This window comes from Conger conger, chromosome 1 (genome assembly GCF_963514075.1).
Source record: "Conger conger chromosome 1, fConCon1.1, whole genome shotgun sequence".
Classification (NCBI taxonomy): Eukaryota; Metazoa; Chordata; class Actinopteri; order Anguilliformes; family Congridae; genus Conger; species Conger conger.
This window is the reverse complement of record NC_083760.1, coordinates 2,329,379-2,336,032: the sequence shown is the minus strand read 5'-3', so window position 1 is coordinate 2,336,032 and position 6,654 is coordinate 2,329,379. Positions and strand designations below refer to the sequence as shown.

The 6,654-nt window shown below is 44.2% G+C and overlaps 1 pseudogene; it reads right to left on the bottom strand.

Moving 5' to 3' along the window:
* Nucleotides 1–775: 775 nt before the first annotated feature.
* LOC133134257 (fucolectin-1-like) lies at nucleotides 776–3,199 on the bottom strand (annotated as a pseudogene).
* Between the last annotated feature and the right edge of the window lie 3,455 nt (nucleotides 3,200–6,654).

Here is a 6,654-nt window from a genome sequence, read left to right as displayed (position 1 = left end):
AAGACTTTTGTTGATTCCATTGAATCATTAATAATACTTTACACTTGTTGGAAAACATTAACAGATAATGTTAATGTAAATAACATTGTATTATTGTATTATTTGTTAGTTTGCAGTGTTTGTGTATGTACTGTAGGAAGCCACTGTATACACTTCCTTACATTAACGGGGGCTTGTGAGTTATGTATTGAAACACACAAAGCTGGGACTGTGTTCACATAGTGCAGCTTTCAGAGGCCTGTATGTAATAGCAGACTGCTGAACTCAAACAACCCCACTGTGGCACACAGATCCTTGTGAACAATACAGTAAACAGAGCGCTGTAATACAATTCAGATTTTTGCTGCTGTTGTTGCCTATCCACTTTGAGGTTTGACGCATTGTGTGTTCAGAGATGCTCTTCATCATACCACTATTGTAATGCATGGTTATTTGTGTTAGTGTCACCTTCATGTCAGCTACATTTTATGCTATATAAATTATTATTATTATTATTATTATTATTATTATTATTATTATTACGACTGAATGAAGTGCTCAGTGATTTAACCCTGGGGACCCAATCAGCACACACAACATGTAAGTCAATGCTTTAAATGAGATGTTTATTTGATGCGCTACACAGAAAATCAATCAGTAAATCGACATAAAGAAAGAACAGGAGTAGAACTCCAGCAGGTGTTGTGTACATGAAAAGCAGGAAATAAAGATTGATTTCTTTACCCAATTTCTTACAGACTACACTGGGCTAAAGTGACCAGCCTTAAATGTGGTATCAGCCACAAAAGTTAGCGGAGGGAAGCAAAGCGTTCACTTCCACTTCACAGAGCTGAAGGAAGCTCGCTTTTGGAAGGTGCACCGTCACGTAGCGTCCCAGCATTAGCCCGGGACAGGGAAAGGTTTTAGTCTCTCTTGCTTTCATAGTTTCAATCTCGCTGCACCTGCAAGAGGGAACAGAACAAAGTTGTTAAGTGGCTCATTGACTTTGGTCTTATTTTGAATAATAATAGTCTAATTATTGATAGTCCTAAATATGAATATGATGCTGCCAGTGTGTGATGAGGGGGAAGCTTATTGTGCGGATGGGCTGGTAATGGAAATGATCTGTCAGTGTGAGCAGGTCTGTACTCTGGTCTGTACTGCAGAGTTAAAGTGTGGGCAGGTCTGTACTCTGGTCTGTTCTGCAGAGTTAAAGTGTGGGCAGGTCTGTACTCTGGTCTGTACTGCCGAGTTAAAGTGTGGGCAGGTCTGTACTCTGGTCTGTACTGCAGCGTTAAAGTGTGAGCAGGTCTGTACTCTGGTCTGTACTGCAGAGTTAAAGTGTGGGCAGGTCTGTACTCTGGTCTGTACTTCAGAGTTAAAGTGTGGGCAGGTCTGTACTCTGTACAGAGGGGCCTGTTGGCAGCACTCTCTCTCTCTCTGAAGGACACACTTATCTGCTCTGCCCCAAATAGAAAGAGGGCATTGCAGAGGTGAGACAGACATTATGAAGATGACCAGGCATTTCAAAAAAGTGTTTGTGAATATGAGGCTCTGCGTGTAAAGATGGCTACTGACCGTGCATTATTGATGCCGTTGTTCTCCAGGGAGTCGCCGATGAGGATCTGAGCTCCACCGATCCTTTCTGCACAGCAGTCTCCTCGGGTGGTGATGGTGACGGAGGTGATTTAGTAGGACTTCAGCAGGTCCACCCTCCACCAGGCGTCGGGGCCGATTGTGGTGTGGGCACAGGACCCATGCCTGGCATCAGAATCTCGGTTTCCATCAATGGCATAGGCTGCCAGGCTTAACACTGCCCCAGGGCCTGATGGAAGCCCTGATTGAGTGGCCTTGCCGCGTAAAGCCACGTTCTCTGCAGGGGGAAATGAACACAATTGAGCCAACATGGCTGTAAAATGCTGTTACTTTATTAGCACCCTGGACAAACCCTGTGTCCTGTGCAACTGCAGCAGTACTGTGAAATTACCCATCATGCCTTTGGGTGTTCAGCCAAATTCTCCACGGCAGAGGCTGTAAGTCACTGGCCATCGGATCACTTTGGCTCATTGGGTTTATGAGTTGGAGGGAAAGGTTTGTCAGGCATAATATGAGTCTGATATGTGAAGCTGGCTTTCATGCTTAAACATTTAGTGAACCAATAACATGAAGTTAAATTCCACAAGGTCTGATATTACTTCAGTTAAATCATGTCAGTGGCAATAGTATCTGAATTGAATATTACTTATATTCAAGTGGTAAAAACATTTGCCTTTGGTCAACATTTCCAAACACCAATTATTTTATCTCACTCGGAGCATTCATTTCAGACAACTGATCCAAATAGATATGGATAAAGATTGATGAAGACTTTTTCAGAGAAACACCTGTACGCTTTCATGTACAGGTGGTTTCCATTTCAGTGCATGTGCATGGGGTGAAGTGTACCTTCTGTAAATCCTGGAGGAACTGAGCCTGGCTTGACGGCTGAAAGTGCTGCGATCTGAACAAGTAAGATTATCACCTTCATCCTGGAAAAGAGGGGAGAGATTATTGAGCAGAGATCAAGTACATTTTGGAATTATTCTGGGGAAAATGTACATTTCACAAGTCAAATCTTCAAACAAATATTGAGTTGACATGTGGCTCTACATGGTGCATCCTCAATTTAATTTATTTTATTTAGTTAATTTGACGCAACAGATTTTTCTTCCAATGCAAAGCATTATGAAGGTAATGTGTGCTAGCTAACTTAGCTTAGGTAACCAGATAGCCAGCATGAACCACCAATGATGAGACCCTTGAAGGAACATAACTCTTGAACATACAAATTTTTTTTTTACAAAGAGATGAATTCAATGTGAAGATCACGGTTACCCCATTTAGGGTTAAGCAATTTATAAACATAGGACACAACATTGAGTCATGGCCACATTTTCTCAGAGAAATAAACAGTGAAACTGAGCACAGCTGATGTTCAATTAAATGTTTGAAAGCTTTCAAAAGCTTCATCATTAATTTTGGTCAGATTGCTAATAGAGAGCTTTTCAGGTGGATCTGCAGGTAGATCTAGTCTGTAAACTCACCTGTCAGTAAGGCAGCAGGTTCACAGGTAGATGTCGTCTGTAAACTCACCTGTCAGTAAGGCAGCAGGTTCACAGGTAGATCTATTCTGTAAACTCACCTGTCAGTAAGGCAGCAGGTTCACAGGTAGCTCGTTGGTAGTTATTTGGTCTCCAGTGCAGACGTACCCAGAATGAAGCCTTTTAAATACCCCAGAATGGGAGTGCACTCCCTACAGATCTGAAACTGAGTCCAAATATTTGTGCAATGTGTGAGGTGTATGATGATCCATCAATGCAAAAAGAATGCACAAACAATGAGGCAACATCTTTATTTCGTCCAGATTTCCAAGGAAGTTTGTGCTGATGTGTTAGATATCTTTATCAGGGGCCTATCAGAGCACCCCTCCCCCTCCCTCAGTCAACCAGTTCCAGTATGATGAGCAAGGAAGGCCAATTTCATAACCAGTGTCAAACCTCTGGACACACTCAGCGCTTTTGCCCACGATGGAGAAACTTTAAACTACTAATCCCCTCTGCCAGAGGCCACAGATGAGGGCGACAGGCGACATTGGCTAAGATCTGTTGGCTGACAGTCGGAGGGTTACTGGTTCCATCCCACCCTAGGTGTGTCGAAGTGTCCCTAAGGAAGTCACCTAACACTAAAATGCTCCTGATGAGCTGGTCGGTGCCTTGCATGGCAGCCAATCGCTGTTGTTGTGTGAGTGTGTGTGTGTGAATGAGGATCATCAGTTGTACAGCACTTTGGATAAAGGTGCTATATAAACTCCGACCTTTTACCAGGTGTGCAGAGAGGCCTCAGTGGAGACTGGCCAGTTGTCAAGGTAACGATGTCAGGAGAAGATGCTCCTCGTGTTGGCTGAAGCTAAAGGCAGCCGATGGCCAACAGGATCCTTGTGTTGGCTGTATGGAGGTAAATCTTGGCACTAGCACCACTCTACTTCCAAAATGTGGCATTATTATTGTGAAAGATCATTGTCTCCTACAGACGCCAGGCCTCTTGGGAGAGAATATTATCCGAGGCAGCTGGAGGATGACACGTTAAAGACCGGACTAGCCCTCCACGCCAACCCAGTGGGCCAGCAAGCGTGCAGAGAAGCGCTGGCTATCTGCCTGCCTCCAGGTTTACCCAATCAGATGGTGAAGTGGGGTATGTGTGTGCACTGTACAATATTATTGGCCCACCTAAGCAGGAAGTAGTATTCATGGGAAGGGTTTGGGGGGGCGCTGGAGGACACTTGTACCTGGACCTGGTGGTCTGATCAAGCCAAGCAAGACTGTTCCTGACTAGTGGCCAGGGCTGTGGTCCACGCTGAGGGTGGTAGGGTGCCAGTGAGGCTGAACACTCTGGGTACAGCGCCAGTATACCTGAAACGGCGTCAAAAGTTTGCCTGCTTGTCCCGAGTTATGTCTACTGATGTTTTTCTCAGAGAGGGTGGACTTGATCTTGGAATCACAGAACACCATGAGTGTCCAGCTGCAACAGGTGGTGCGACCTGAAACCCCAAGTGATGTCTACATCCCAGCAGGCCTGAGTGGAGCAGACCATACCCCAGAACAGACACAGCAGGTAAATGCTTTTCTATGCGAGCACAAAGAGGTGTTCTCCATGTCTGCCCATGACTGTGTACAGGCCAATGCAGTGTTTCACCCAATCTCCACAGGGCAGGCACCACTGACAAACCCAACCAAATCTCTACCAGGAGGTGTGTACATTGATCCAAGGCATGTTGGAGGCAGGAGTGATCCGCAAGACCACCAGCTCTTGGGCATCACCCATAGTCTCAGTGCCCAATAAAGACGGCACTTTAAGATCTTGCATAGATTATCGTAAACTCAACAGTGTAACCTCCAAATATGCCTTCCCCTGGCCCTGCGATAGAAGAGTCTTGCACTCTGCTCTCGAAGGGCAGGTTCTTTTCCAACCTCACCAGCGGATACTGGCTGGTGCCATCGCACCCCAGTGACTTTGACAAAGCCCACAGGGCTCTATGAGTTTAGTAGAATGATGTTTGGGTTGAGTAATGCCCCTGCCACTTTTCAGAGGCTTATGCAGTCACATCCGGGTGATCAGAACTTCCAGTCTCTTTTGATCTATATTCCTGATATTATTGTGTTTAATTGTATCATTAAATCAATTGGCTAGAGCCAATAAAACATTTGAGAAAAGCCTGGGTATATGCACACATTTAGTAAAATAACAGTGCTGTGCTTTTTGAAGAGAGTTAGAGAACTGCAAGACTATCTTTTCAGGAAATTAATAAATATATAAATAGTCCATTTTCATTTTCAAGTCCTTCTTTGAAGATCTTTCGGCACCTTTTTTTCTAGCTTTACCCTCATTCCACATTCTCTGTTCACATTCCACAATGGTCATCGGCAAGGTCATCTGTGATATACTGCCTTATGCATAATTTCAGCAAATGCTTCTCTGGCCTCTCGCTGCTGCTGCAAAGCTAGGTGATCCGGTTTCACTGGAGGAAGTATACCGTTGGATTCACACCTTGGACGCCATAAATAAAGGGAGGTCACCAGATAGACATGGCATGTGATGGCAAACATTCTCCGTTTGTGTTGGCTGAGTCCTTTTTGGTGTACTGATGCTGCCTTGTTCAGTAAACTTCCTGGTGAGAGTCATTATCTGTGGGGAGTGGCAGGCCTGCCAAAAGGATTTATAGCACATTTAGTAATCATTAATGACACTCACATTGCCTTTATATAGGGAATGGAGAAATAGAAAGCCACAACACATGCAACCTGTGTGAGGTCAATATGTAACGTTATTAAGGAAATGTTGTGATAAATTGCATACCTTTTTGTTTTGAATGTGATACGACACTGTTCTTTGATATTTATTTCTGAACTAATTCAGGGGAGTCAGTGATGCTATTCACAAGCTCTATATTTGCTGCTGCTAAACTGTTCTACAGCCACTGAGCCACAGACATCCCTACTTCATGTTACAGCCCAGAATTGTACAATTTCAACTTCTTTCTTACACACTATTGTGCCATGTGCTGGAATACAGTATATTACATTATTGGCATTTTGGGTCTTATCCAGAGCGGCGTACAGTTGATTAGACTAAGCAGGAGACAATCCTCCCCTGGAGCAATGCAGGGTTAAGGGCCTTGCTCAATGGCCAAAGGCTCTGCGGATCTTATTGTGGCTACACTGGGATTAGAACCACCAACCTTGCGGTCCCAGTCATGTACTTTAACCACTACGCTAAAGGCCGCCCTCCCTCCCTAACTCACCACCATGATTAGCCTTAGACTGTCATGGCACTTATGTATAGATTGTATAGATATTGTTACTTGTATAGATATTGTTGTTTTTTATTGGCTGTTGTATTGTTGTATTCTGGCTGCCAACTGTGGTATGCTAGTTTGGAAGTTGATTGTACACTTCAAGGGTTCTGATTATCTGTATGTTTACACTTGGACTCGGAACTGTACTGTCCTCTCAGGTCCTCTTCACAGTTGTGTTTGATTTGCACTTCGTTGTACGTCGCGCTGGATAAGAGCATCTGCTAAATGCCATGTAATGTAATGCAATGGTTGAGTCACCCTGGGAGAGGCCACCCTGTATACTC